A 14,733-nucleotide genomic window follows, 5' to 3' on the forward strand; every position below is an offset into this window, starting at 1 on the left:
AATGGCAATCCACTAGTATTCTCACCTAGAGAATCCCATGGACAGAGGAGCCTGGCAGGAGCCAGCCATGGCATTGCAAAATGTTGGAGACAACTGAGCAACTAACACTACTACTACTATATACTCATAATTTAAAAAAGAAAAGAGAAACAAACAAAATACAAATGCAATTAAAGGACCTTCTCAAGTTTTTCTGGGCCCCTTCAGGAGAAAATAAGACGTCTGTGCAACTGCACAATAGTCATAATCAATCAGTGTGTTTATATGATTTGGAGTAATGTTAATAAAAACACAGCAAAATGAGTATATGGAAGTTGTCACTGGCGATGGTTTATTCATTTAGATATATTGATTCACTCAGATATATTGATTCACTCCTCAATTCTTCCTTCTCTACTTATTCTGAAGAAAAATAAAACCAAGTATTTTCAGGAGGAATAAAATCAAGTGGTTTACAGTATAAATTTTACAGCTTTATATGATTTAGAAATTTAAATGGATATGGTATTTTATTTTCAGTAGCTAGTGTAAAATCATGAAAATAGTATTCAGTTCATAATCTGTGTCTATAAAGCTCTACATAAAAAAAAATCATTGTTAATTTATGTAAAAAACAGCAGCCATAAAACAAATAGTAATATACTTAGTATAAACAAATAGAAACATATTTACCATATGTTATCTAAATGGGAAAAGACAACTTTTCCTTTTTAATTTTTGCATCAAATTATTTTTTTCCAAGAAACAATCAAAAAACATAATTCAACTATTCAAATCAAGGGATTTGTGACTACAGTGTGCATCAGACCAAAGTGAAGGACACAATCTAATCTTTAGTTGATATAAACAGTGGTGTAAACCATAGCATTTAGTAAACATTAACTTAATTTTGTTTTTTCATAATTATCTTCTTTAGATATTTCCACTTTCTACAATGAATTATGGTTAAAATTTTTATCTGGTTTTGGAGGTATCCATTTCTGAGATCTTAGTTATGTTTTGCTACGCTGTAACTTTCTTAACCAGAAGACGGAAAAAAGTACCATTTTAATAATCTGTCCCATTCATTTGAAAATGAGGATTTGTTTTAGAAACAGCTTTTGAGGGTCACCTAGGTCACTAATTAGCCGTCAACCTTGTATTATGATGGATAGATCAGGCTGCAAAACATCCCCTGGTAGCACTGGCTTTTGGGATTACTGAAATACATTATGGACTACATGAAAAGGGAGTTATTAAGCAATGCATATGTGGTTATTAAACAATATATTCATGTCCATGTCCCCACAGAATTTACAGTCATGGTGAGACTATAAGGCAAGCAGAGTTAAACTAAAGGATTTAAAAAGCAATACATAATTTTAAGTGTGAACAAGGCTGTGAGTCATCCAGACAACAAACAAGATAGAACCAAAGGTGCAGAGGTGATAGGAGGTCTCCTTCGCCGAGTACCTCCTCCTTCAACACAACCTTCAGAGCCTGGAATTGCTCAGTTCAAGATCCTTTCTAAGACCAACCTTCCTATCCACTTTTTTATTCTTTTCTCTTGCATCCTCCATTATCCTTATTTTAATGAGCATTAGGCAATGGCAAACCACTCCAGTACTCTTGCCTGGAAAATCCCATGGACAGAGGAGCCTGGTAGGCTGCAGTCCATGGAGTCGCTAAGAGTCGGACACGACTGAGAGACTTCACTTTCACTTTTCACTTTCATGCATTGGAGAAGGAAATGGAAACCAACTCCAGTGTTCTTGCCTGGAGAATGCCCGGGACGGGGAAGCCTGGTGGGCTGCCATCTATGGGGTCACACAGAGTCAGACACGACTGAAATGACTTAGTAGTAGTAGTAGTAGTAGTAGTAGTATTTTCTTCTCCAGTAGTAGTCTTTTCTTCTCCATGGACTCCTGTATCTTCCTTCAGTGGGAAAAACATGCTTCTATTGGAACCTCCACTATTCTACAAGAGTCTTCTCTGCTCTGAACTCTCCAGCTAACACCCACTTCTCTTTGTTTTATTGTTGATTATCTTGATAGAGTTGTCTGAACTTGTTCTCATACATATCTTCCAACTTACTAGTGACTCATCTTCTTGGAATCTGGTCTGCAATGAGGATTCTACCTCCTCCCCTCCCAACTCTAGTCCAACTGCCTTCTCAATCAATAGTTACTGGTGCCCTTCTAACTGCCAGAATCAATGTCCTTTTCTCATTTCTTGTCCTCTGTATCATCTGGCACCATTAACTACTTCCTTCTTTAGTCTTTTGCGTTTCTTGATAATGTTTCATTCTCCTTTCCCCAAAATTTATTAATTTGCTTATTCTCTGTCACTTTCTTTGATTTTTCTCCCATCTGACTGCTGATTACAGAGAGATGCACTACAGTTTTTTTTCTATCCTTTCTGCCTATCATACATCCTCTGAGTATGACACAGCACTCTTCTGTAACACAGCTATCAATTCTATGTGAATGACTTTCAGGTGCTTTTTTGTAAATTCAAACCATCCCCAACCAAATCAGTTATCTGTATACTCTCCCTGAAAAGAAAGCAAACACATCTATTATTTCTTAACTTGGCTAATGACAATGCCTCAACCCTAATCATCCAAACTGTAAACAAGGTCATTTTCAGCTAACTTCTCTGGATACACTTTGAGAAATAAGTGATAAACAGTAGCATAATGCAAAACATTCACAGTGCCTCTTTGTAAGTAAATATTTTTTCAAAGCACCACATCCATTTTCCTGAAATATCTTTGAGTGGGCTATGTGATTTTTATTGTTCAAGATGGACTACTATGACAAATAGGAACTAAATAATTTCCTATTATTAGGATGAATAAGAGATAAGTCAGAAATGATATCCAGCTTTTCTAGTTCAGTGATTTCCTCTAGGCCTTGCAGAGATAGTAAAACTTTCTCCAGTAAAGCTCAGATAAAATCAAAAGCTAGTGTTTTAAAAAGCTGTTCATTCAGAAGGCCAAGTTTCTATGCTTTCTCCTTTTTTATTTTTCAACATGCCATGGATATAATGTTACATTCAACTATCCATTTACAAAATAATAAGAAATAAGTTTCCAGCTGTTTTAGTCACTGAATAAGGTCACTGATGTTTGCATTTTTCTTAAATGTTGTTTATGTACTTTTTCAAATGATGAAACAAGACACAGCAGGTAACATAAGTCAAAGACTAGCTCTATAAATTGGTACTAAGATAAATAAATGCAACAGCTAGAAATAATTACGTAGTAACCCCTGAAGAACTGTTATTCCAGTATTTCCAAATGTCTACAGAGTGTGTTTACATAAGTACTCTATTTAGCACAAGGGATACATTCCTGGAGAACGAGCCCCAGGAGAGGCCAGTGCTTACGCTGATGTGAGTTTGCTCTTCTATCAGCAGAGGCTCTTCCTTTCTTTTCAAACTCCCACCTCAGTGTATTTCTGCAACTACTCTTTCTGTTCCCATGTTGTAGGAAGATTTATTAGATTTATTATGCTCTCCATAATTTCCCAAGACTTGCAAAAACCCTTAACTTCATACTGACATTTAATTTGTTTCCCCTACCTCGGTTTCCAAGAGTTAAAAGCCTGCCACGACTGTATCAAGTCCACGACTTCTTTTTTTTTTTTTAATACTCTATACTTTTGGATGTTACTGTGGCTGGCTAAACATTTAAAAATACATAGTGCATGGTGTCCCTTTAACACAATTATTGTCAAAATCGAATAAAAATAGGGATAGAGAACACAAACTTCTTCTAAACTACTGTAATTTTCTTAATCCATTTCTATTTATCTAATTGAGGATGTAATTAAATGGACAAATATTTATTTTTAGAATAGGACAAACTGCCTTTTTGCTTATTTGTATTTTCTCCTCTACTAATTCCCAAAAACCCTATAAATTCAGGCAGGATAATTCAACCTACATAAGCAATATCTTATAACCTAAGACATTCTCATCATACTACAACTACTGGTTGTTGCCCCAAGAGAAAATGAGGAATTTCACCTTTTTCTTTCAATGAATTCTTTATGATACCTTAAAATAAGTATTGTTTTCTAAAAATAATAAACAGGAAGAAGAGAGTGTTACCACTGTTTATCCTTTCATTTATCCACTCACTCATTTTCACTAACACATTTATTTATTCAATAAATACACATTAGCTTATTCAGCTGTTTGAGGAAATAACACATATTGTTGATATAGCAAATTTTATATTATCTACGTTTGTTAAAAAACCATTTTCTCCTTAAGGGCAGAGGCTTATTTTCTAAACCTTAACTTTCTTACCATCATATTCACCTTCACTTTTGTAAAATTATTTTGGGCAATGGAAAAGTCTCAACACTGTAAGAGAAATTTTAAATATGATCTTAACTTTTTCACATTACTTAACTTTAAGGAAAACAATAGTTTGAACTCATTTTTTCTCCATCTCACAATTCTTCAAAATAGATTAAAATTTGTACTACCAATTATATTATAAAAAAATTATTATGTTTTCAATATTCATCTTCATGAGAGCAATATACAAGTGTACCATTAGTGGTCAGGATTGAGGCAAAGATTTACTAATCACAGTAAATACTTTTGAACTTGCAATTATTTCGCTTGTCAGATAAATGAATTATTTCCCAAATAAGATGAAAGTCAAGAGATGCTGTGCTATGCATTACCCGTATCAGATTTCATGTGGCCCAGAGGAAATATGGTGGGTATGCTTCCAGGGACACATGATACACACAAGGCAAATGGTGATTAAACGGAAACTTGTCACAAGAAACTAAATAAGCAAGTCAGAGTCCAGTGCTTTGTCCTCAGTCTTAAATGATTTGTGGTCTTCTTTGTTGTAAAGTTCCTGACTTCCATTGAAAAATGCAAAAAACAAAACAAACTTACACTTACCAAAATGAAGGGGGAGGGAATCATACCAAAGGGGGAGTATAGGATTAACAGATGCACACTACCATATATGAAACAGATAAACAAGGGTTAGCAGTATAGCATAGGAAACTTATAGTATGTATATCTCATAGTAAATATATATTACAGTAAACTGTAATGAAAAAATTTTAAAAAGAACATAGACAAATACATATATATGTACTACCACTGGAAAAGACCCTGACGCTGGGAGAGACTGGGGGCAGGAGGAGAAGGGGTCAAAAGAGGATGAGATGGTTGGATGGTATCACCGACTTAATGGACATGAGTTTGAGCAAACTCCGGGAGACAGTGGAGGACAGGGAAGCCTGGCATGCTGCAGGCCATGGAGTCGCAAAGAGCTGGACACAACTTGGCAACTGAACAACAACATATATGTAACCAAATCACGCGTCTGCCTGCAATGCAGGAGACCTAGGTTCGATCCCTGGGTCAGGAAGATCCCCTGGAGAAGGAAATGGCAACCCACTCCAGTATTCTTGCCTGGAGAATCCCATGGACAGAGGAGCCTGGTGGGCTACAGTCCACGGGATCACAAAAGAGTCAGACACGACTGAGCGACTTCACTTTCACTATACACCTGAAACTAAAACAATACTGTAAACCAACTATACTTTAGTAAAAAGAAAAAAGATGCCAAAAACAACAAATGAAGCAAAAACGGACCTGATTCCATAAGAACTGGTATATTTGAGTTACAGGGAGAAAATGATCTACTTAAAGACCTAAACATGAAAATTTAATTTTAAAATATCTTTGGAATAGAAATTCATAACAAAAATAATTAAAGGATAATTTTAACTGAATTTGTAGTTTTGTTACTAAAAATAATTAACTGAATTAGCATTTTTAAATAACTTTATTTTTCAATATGTCATTTTTCAACTCCTGTAAAGACATTTCAAAATAACTTAGGTTCTAAATTGAAACTAAAATTAAACTTTCCTCTGAGTTGAGTTGAGATGTCCTTTTTCAAGAGGTCTATTTCTGTGCAGCAATCTTAATAAGGCACAGTTAGGTATCCTTTGTTATATGACAGTTCATTACAGGTTTGCAAATAAGTCAGCACAGTTTCAAAACTCTAAATACATAAAGAAAGTTCAAGTTCAAGCCCTCAACCCTGATCTTTGAAAATGTAATATAGACTACATATTTTCTAAATTAAAGTGATTTTGTTTAGGGATTTGGTGTGGGGCGCAGAACAGGGTGTCCCCACAACCCTTGTAGAAGTTGGGCTGTAAGTTTCTTACCCAGATTTCTTACCCAGAAATCATGCAAACAGCTTCTAAAGCCTTTGTTATTTTTATGATTTTAATTGAAGGTGCTCTGTATTTTCCTCTTGGGCAACCTTCACTTACTGTTGTAGAGGACAATGGTGGCTTTAATTAGCCTAGGCAAACTTGGAAAACAAAACTCAGGACTCCCTATTTTCCTAACCACAGCACACTAAAGCAAAGTCTAGGAGAAAAACTGAAATGGGAACTATCCCAGGCAAGTGTGGTTATCCCATAATACAGCATCATTCTGAGAGTCATCAGGTTTATTCCATTAAATAACCCCTTGCATGTATCCCTGGTAAAATAAACTCTTCTCAGGAAAATGACAGGACAGTAAGGAGAAAAGCAAGAAAAGAAGGGAAATAACCAGAGTTTCTTTAAAATAATGTCTAACCTATTTATGTGAAAGGTATGAATTTTTTTTTAAGTAAGGAAACAATAATTTAAACAGATGTTGGTAAAAATTTCTGACTATAGGACACTGAAACGCAGAATTGATGTGGATACCTTTGTGAATGTTTCTCTAAATCTTCCAAAAGGGCGGCATTGCTAAGCCCCATCTCCCAATGATATAACTTCAGATTATTTATGTTTTAAGTGCAGTTCCCTCCCATCAGTCATTCATAAGCTTATGTCAGTTTGGGACTCCATACTACCACATGAATTTGGCCTCTGGCAGTTGACCTCTTGGAGAAGGAAATGGCAACCCACTCCAGTATTTTCTCCTGGAGAATTCCACGGACTGAGGAGCCTGGCGGGCTACAGTCTACGGGGTCACAGAGCCCAATATGGCTGAGCAACTAACATACAGCTGACTTCTTGGCTAAGAAACACTCTCACAACTTTCAGTTTTACCTCTTTTCTCAGACTGTCAGTTCCCATCACCCTTACCTCATAAAATAGGAGGCTAAGTAACCAGTTCTGTTAGAAACAAATCACACACAAAAAAGAATAGCAAGATAAGGACTTACTGAATATCTAGTGTATGCCATGCACTGCTCTAAGTGATTTGTTTATTAATTTATTTAATCCTCAAAACAATCTTATGGTTTCACTATTATCTCTATTATAAAGACGAGATAACTGAAACTCAGAGAGGTCCAATAACTTACACAAAGAAACACACACAGTAAGTCAGTGGTGGAGGCGAGGTTTGAACCTTTCTTATCTGGCTCCAGAGTCAATGCTCCTAACTGCCAAGCTGTACCAGTATATTTGCAATTCTACGTAGAAATGTGGGAAGAGTTTCTGCAAATTACATCTAATAAATGATACACATACACATATGTTCATACACAGTGGTTTAACTATACACCTGTCCATCTAAATAAAAAGTGTTTTTTTAAAAAATATCTGTTTGACTTATTCCATGCAGCACATTTTTTTTAAATATTTATTTATTTGGCTGTGCCAGGTCTTAGTCGCAGCAAGTGGAATCTAGTTACTCAACCAGGAATGGAACCCAAGCCCCCTGCATTGGAAGAATGGAATCCTAGCCAACAGAAAATCAGAGAAGTCTTTCTTTTTTTTTTTTTTTAAATTATAAATATCTTTTAAAAAATTCATATATCAAAGGCTAACTGCCAGATAGGAAATCAAGAGTAACAACTGGTAATGATTATCGAGCACCGCTCACTTTATTTACATTTTCTCCCTTAACATTGACACTTTTATTTCCAATTTTAAAATTCTCCTCAGGGAGGGATCCCACTAATTTTATTTCTACCACTCCCTCTTATATTATTAAAAGGATAAAACAGAACAGATTAAACTGCCAAGAACATATGCAGGACAAAGGCTGGGAGGTGAAATTGACACTCAGGTATCTAAGTTATTTCCTGTGTAAAAGATTTTATGATGAGTTTAACTTTTGTTAGTTACTACATACAGTTTCAGTAATATCTCAAACTTACTACCTAATTAAAACTCACTTTGATGAATTGACCAAATCAACTAAAAGCAGCCATCAGGAAATGAGAAACAGGGAAAAAAAAAAAAGCACTGCCAGGGTATTTCCTCAAACAAATAGTATGCTAGACCCACATATAATTCAGGGATGCACAGTCACAAAAGCAAATGATTGAAGAGAATGATAGAGATACCATCTTGCAATTTCTGTTTTGGTGTAAATCCTTTACGGTATAAGCAAGTGTTCGTGTGCATGCGCGTGTGTACCTGTGTGTGTGGGTGTGTGTATGCACTGCCACCCCTATGCATACATCTCTGTAAACATCTCTAAGTATACAGAGAGAAACTGGGAAGAGAAGGTGAGTTTATAGGCACATTTGAAAAGAAAAGCAGGGATGGACCTTACTTTTCACAAAATAATGTACTTGTGCTGGTGATGATTTTTCCACTTTCAGACCCAAAGCAAAATTTTTTATATGTGTAATAATTTTGCCCTTGCTTTAAGAGTTTGCTGTTGAGATACCCTGGAAAGTTCCAGCTATCTTAATATTATAGAAGTACTACTGAAACATATGGTCTTTTTCAAATTAAAGAGACACAAATGTTCCAGGAAACATTTGGCCTGATTTTAACTCTCAGCTGAAGTTTTCTAAACAGCCATCCTCCAGGTGGTAGCACACAATATCCTGGGTGTGAGTCTAACTCAATGTGTCTGATCTACACGTACCAAATAATGGGCTTATCTGTTTGGTTTACCTAAAAACACCTTCATGGCAATTTAAGTATCAATGTAAATTGTTATGCTAAAGAAGAGTTACTTTTCTTTTGAATGTGTTTCATGCTTTTAATTGGGCTTTCCTGGTGGCTCAGACTGTAAAGAATCTATCTGCCTGCAGTGAGGGAGATCTGGGTTTGATCCTTGGGTTGGGAAGATCTCCTGGAGAAGTGAACAGGTACCCACTACAGTATTCTGGCCTGGAGAATTCCATGGACAGAGGAGCTTGGCAGGCTACAGTCCATGTGGTCGCAAAGAGTCGGACACGACAGAGCGACTTTTGCTTCACTTCACTATGTTTTTAACACAAACTTTGATTGAAAGATGCTTTTATCTTATTATTTTGGAGAATAGACATCAAAAAAGGAGTAAATTTTATACTAAATAAACTTTTACCGACCATTCCCACAAATATTTCAACTTTTATAATTATACTCCGACTTTCCACATCATCTGCGTAAGCTCATTTTACTCATATACTACAAATTACAACTTTACATATCTAAAACCGTATTTTGACAACTTCTTTATATAAGGACATATACATTAATGACACATTTACAGATGTATTTTTCTTCAAATCTGGCATGAAAATTGGCTTTTTAATGCCAGAAATATCATCTTTAACTGTCTGAAAAATGAATGTAAATTGATTCCAATAGCTTTTAATTTTTTAAATATGTCCTCAGCTTGAAAAGTTTTATAAACAGTTAGGAATATTTTATTCCTGCATTCATTAATCAAGCTACAATGACAGTCTCAATTCTGCTAGGTCCCCAAACCTGTCATTACAAAGATTACATACATTCAGCTCCCTGGTCCACCCCTAGGATCTGCCTTTAACCCTTCTCTCTGTCCCTGAGTGAGGCCTCCCTGGTAGCTCAATAATAAAGAATTCGCCTGCAATGCAGGAGTGAAGATGTGGGTTCGATCCCTGGGTCAGGAAGATCCTCTAGATGAGGAAATGGCAACCTATTCTAGTATTCTTGCCTGGGAAATCCCAAGGACAGAGGAGCCTGGCAGGTTGCATGAACAGAGGAGGCTGGCAGGTTACAGTCCATGTGTTGCAAGAGAGTCATACATGACTCAGCAACTAAAAAACAACAACTGTCCCTGAAGGAGCCCCAGGGCAGGCTAAGCTTCTGCAACTACAGTCTTCCGTTCCAGCCCCTTTGATGGCCGCGATATCCTTAAATAAGTTCTTCTGTCCCATTTCTAGAACATCTGTTCTTTAATTATCAAACATGCACGGAGTGTCCGCTATTTCCCAGAGTCTGTACAAGGCATTGTAAAGAAATATAATAAACCTCTCTGACCTCAAGAAGCTGAGAATCTAGTAAAGGAGGTTAGACATGTGAGCAGAAGTCCCTGCTCTGACGAGTGTTCAAGGCTAACCTCTGACACTCAGTCCAAGTTAACACTCTCTCTCCAGGACTTAACCCCACCTGCTAGTTTGTGTTCTGTTTCAAAAGGGAAAGAACACTGTTACTACCTACCATCTGTTTAACCAGACTGTGCCCACATATTCCCACCAACTGGTGACCATGACGCCAGTCACTAATATTACCCAATTGAGAGCAGTTCATCCACCTTCCTGATGGCAAAACCACTCCATATTTGGGTCAGTTCTGATCTTTGATGACTTTCCCCCATCTTCCTCTACGGGCCTGCTACTGACAGTGAAAACGTATTGATTATTGGGAGAATGGCAGATCATATAATTACCAAGATCCAACCCATCTCGGATTTTCATAACCATGCATCTCATTCTGTGAACATACCATATTTTAAAAGAAATATGTACATCTCAATTAATTATTAATAGAAAGTCATTTATTAAAGGAGTTCTTTAATTTACATAAATTTCTGTCATTGTACCCAATATAATAGGTACTATTATCAGCTTCATATTTAGATAAAGAGCTGTAGACGGGTTATGTAATTTGCCCAATACCAAATAATTTGCAAGCAATGGAGCTAGAATTCCAATTTTTGAAAGCCTTACCTCTAGTTTCCCCTGAGCCACTAAACCATGATACTTTTCCCAACAGCATTCATGACATCATGATTCAATCATCATAAAAGGTATGGTTAGGCATAAGAGGTAGCATCAGAGTTTGAAGAAAGCATGAGTTTTTGCTCTGTGGTTGTTATCCTGTTGTTATTGCTATTGCTTTGTGGAAAGTGTGTATGTGTGTACATGTTCCGTTTAGTTTTTCAGTCTTACAAACTTGGGTCTGAATTCTGACTCAATCACTTCTTAGTTGTGTGACCTTGAGAAAATTACATAATAGCATCAACAATTCAATAGCTATTTTCTATATGCCAGCCACTGTGCCGAGTGCCTGGCATACACTCTCATTAAATTAAATTTTCATAAAAAGACAAGGAGATAATATTACTCCTATTTCAGAGCAAGTGGGACTATGACTAAAAGAGGATAGTAAGTCATCTGTTCAAGGTCAAATAGCCAGTGATGATCGGCAGCCTAGACTGAATTGGGAGGGGGTTTAGAAAGGAGCACCTTAGTGGCACTAAGTCATAAAAAGGGGCAGGACTGAATTTGGGAACTAGCACTCACTGCTGGAATTTACAATTAATAGGATCTCTGAGTGTGGACACTGGAGCCATATGTCCTGAGTTGGAATCCCTGGGTCCAGTTATGGTATCTTGAGCAGATTATTCAACTTCTCTTAGCCTGTTTCCTCATTTGTAAAGGTAAAGTAGTACTACACACTTCCAGGTGTTTCTGTGAAGAATAAATGAGATAATTATTGTAATGACTAGAAGTAGTAGGTAGTCAATAAATTACAATTAAAGACATATCTTAACCTTGAATAATTCAATAAGCTTTCATTTCTACACAACAAAAAGGATATTGAACAGTGTAAAACTCCCCTAAAGTATCAAAAAGTCAGTATCTGGGACCATCCCTAGATCTGTCCTTTCTTTTATTTGCTTGAACCAAGTTCAGCTCTGTTTTTTCCTTTCTTTTCTACACAGATATGTCTAAGACTGGGAACTTTATTTATTACAACTGAGGAAATATATCATAAAGGCTTATGTACATTTGACATTTCTCAGTGTCAATTATAAATGTTCTGCTCATAGCCCAAGAGTCAGCACAACTCTCATACTCTCCAAGAAGGCACAAAGAATAGATGGGAAATAAAAACCAGTGGGAATTGAGAGGCGTGAGTCTTATGAGCTGAGTGATAGTGTAAATACTCAGGGATCATTATGATTGGGATTAAACAGACCTTAGTTTTTGAACTAACCTAAGACTTTTAAGACTTTCAGTGAATAAGTACTTCATACTTTTTTCTAAAGTAAGTGTTATAAGTTTCTGTTGCAAAATATTCTAGCACTTAAGTATTTTTCAAATTGAACCTTCTTAAAGGAGAATTCAGAGTTTATATTCTTAGTTTTGCACACATTTTTCCCCTAGGTCTGTCTTGGATAGTGAGCATCTTGGAAAAGGACTGGATTACAATTATACTTCCCCAAGAATCATAGTAAAAGAGCCATAGTAAAAGGTCCTATTAAGTGATGATATTGTGTGTGTGTATGTGCCCAGTCATGTCCAACTCTTTGTGACCCCATGGACTGCCAGGCTCCTCTGTCCATGGGATTCTTCAGGCAAGAATACTGGAGTGGGTTGCCATGCCCTCTATCAGTGGGGTCTTCCTGACTCAAGGATCAAACCCATCTCCCCTGCATCAGCAGGCAGATTCTTTACCACTGAAGCACCTGGTAAGCCCCAAGTGCTGACAGAAGTGTGGTAAAATCAGGGGGACAATTGATTTTTGAAGTAATAATTTCAAGTCGGGCAACCAGAATGCATTTAATTAATAAATATGTCAAATAATTTCACACAAATACAATTACTCTATTACAGAGAATGAGCATTCTCCCACCTTTATGATGCCATAAATAGATATCTTGAAAGTTGCAAACTGAATAATTTTTTTAATTTTGGAAACAATCGAAGTCAATTAAAATTTCTACTTAGAAACAGAAAATATACAGTTGCATACAGGTCTGATCTTTTCAACTTTAAGAATTGAAATTTTTGGAAGACTGTCAAATTTACAGGATCATAAACTGAAATAAATGGGATGGCAGAAGTTCTACACTCTCATTAAACAAAAATATTTCAATGATTTCCTTCCAATGTGCTTTTCAAACTCTTAATATAATGAAAGCCACACTAAACAAGACAGAAATAAAAAAGAAATTCTAAAGGCCCCAATCATGCTACACTGGAGAAGTGAAACCAGGTTTATGAGCCATGCTCAGAAACTCTAAATACTAAGGAATATCTCTTCTAGAATCCATTCGTTGCTCTGCCGACATTGCTCTGGCCCTTCAAATGTACTGCAACTTTAAGAAACAGAATCACATACAAACAAGTGCACTGGTTAGAATTCAGTGACTTGAATTCTGGTCTTGTCTCTGAGCTTAAGAAATTATGAATTATTGGTCCTCTGTTTCCTTATCTCCAAAATAGTCATTTTATAATTTGTTCAATTTATTTATTATTATTATTTATTCTATTCAGCTAACTGCTAAGATCTTAATAACACCACTATTTGGGGATATCTTGTACCTTTTCTGTATGCCTTAAAAAAGCAACCACTAAATTCTAAATATTACTATATTGTGTCCTGCTTACATGCAGTTACTTTCTTCATAAAACATTAAATACAATGAACATCACTAATTGATTATGTTCCACTAAAAATGCTTTTAAAGTAATTTTAAAATTGTAAGAACATTTTACAAATGGCCATAAGTACCATCTATCAGTCTGTCTTCACTTAATTAAATAATTTTAAAATTTAATACATATATATAATTTTATATGTATATTGTTTCATTTCTTGTCCCAGTAGAATATAAGTATTCTAGATAATAAAACAGAAAAAAGCATTCTACAAGCCAACTTGAGAATAATGCAAACTCCTAACTTCTACGGTGCCATACATTTTTTAAAACTGTAAACTCATTATAAATGTTAAGAATCAAAGCATTAAAATTTCCCTTTTCTGTTTTTACATGTGAAATCAATTACTCAATTAGATGCACTGAAAGACAGCAGAACATTCCATTTGCTTATGCTTCAAAAGTCTAGAGGGAATAAAACTTGAATTCGATTGTAAATAAAATATTCGGTTGAACATCTTTTAGTTTTAAAAATACACATGCTAAAATAAGCACCATCAAAGATAAGTCTTCTATTTCATTTTATACAGCTGTTGGTCAAAACTTCTTTTTCATTTTTAAAATCTGTTACATTTTTGGTTATTGAAAGTGTTTCAGTGTGACAGTAAGCTAATAATAGCCTTGATTCCAACTACAGGGAATCAATTAAAAGATTAAGTCCTTATTGAGAAGAAAACAAAGGGAGGAAAAAAGAAGGCATGAATTGATAGTAAGGCCGCCAACAATCTCATATTAGAAGTGTCTTAATAACACTTTCCAGAATAATGTCCATGAATGGAGGCAAAATAAAGAATAAAGTTTATAAATAAGTAACAGTTGCCAAAAAAGCTATAATGCTGAAGAGATGATTTGTGCCATTCACTCCAACATGCTGCTGTGCTCTCTCCCATCCCTCACACACCCCCACAAGTATTCTTAATCCAGTATTTTACATGTAAATGGAGCAAAATCTTCCCCCAAGAAATAGAGGCAGGAAAATAATCTCTTAAAAAAAATAAACGAAATTAAATTCTAAAAGAAAAGAGACTGCTACATTTAGAACAACAAGCAGTAATTTTTGACAAAGGACAATAATGCATCCTGGCACTACCATGAACT

General features: G+C 35.7%; 1 protein-coding gene across 33 annotated transcripts in view; it reads right to left on the minus strand.

The window, feature by feature from the left end:
* MBNL1 (muscleblind like splicing regulator 1) overlaps nt 1-14,733 on the minus strand; it is a 222,363-nt gene that overhangs the window by 101,595 nt on the left and 106,035 nt on the right. The window lies entirely within an intron of this gene.

This window comes from Bos indicus, chromosome 1 (assembly GCF_029378745.1).
Source record: "Bos indicus isolate NIAB-ARS_2022 breed Sahiwal x Tharparkar chromosome 1, NIAB-ARS_B.indTharparkar_mat_pri_1.0, whole genome shotgun sequence".
Classification (NCBI taxonomy): Eukaryota; Metazoa; Chordata; class Mammalia; order Artiodactyla; family Bovidae; genus Bos; species Bos indicus.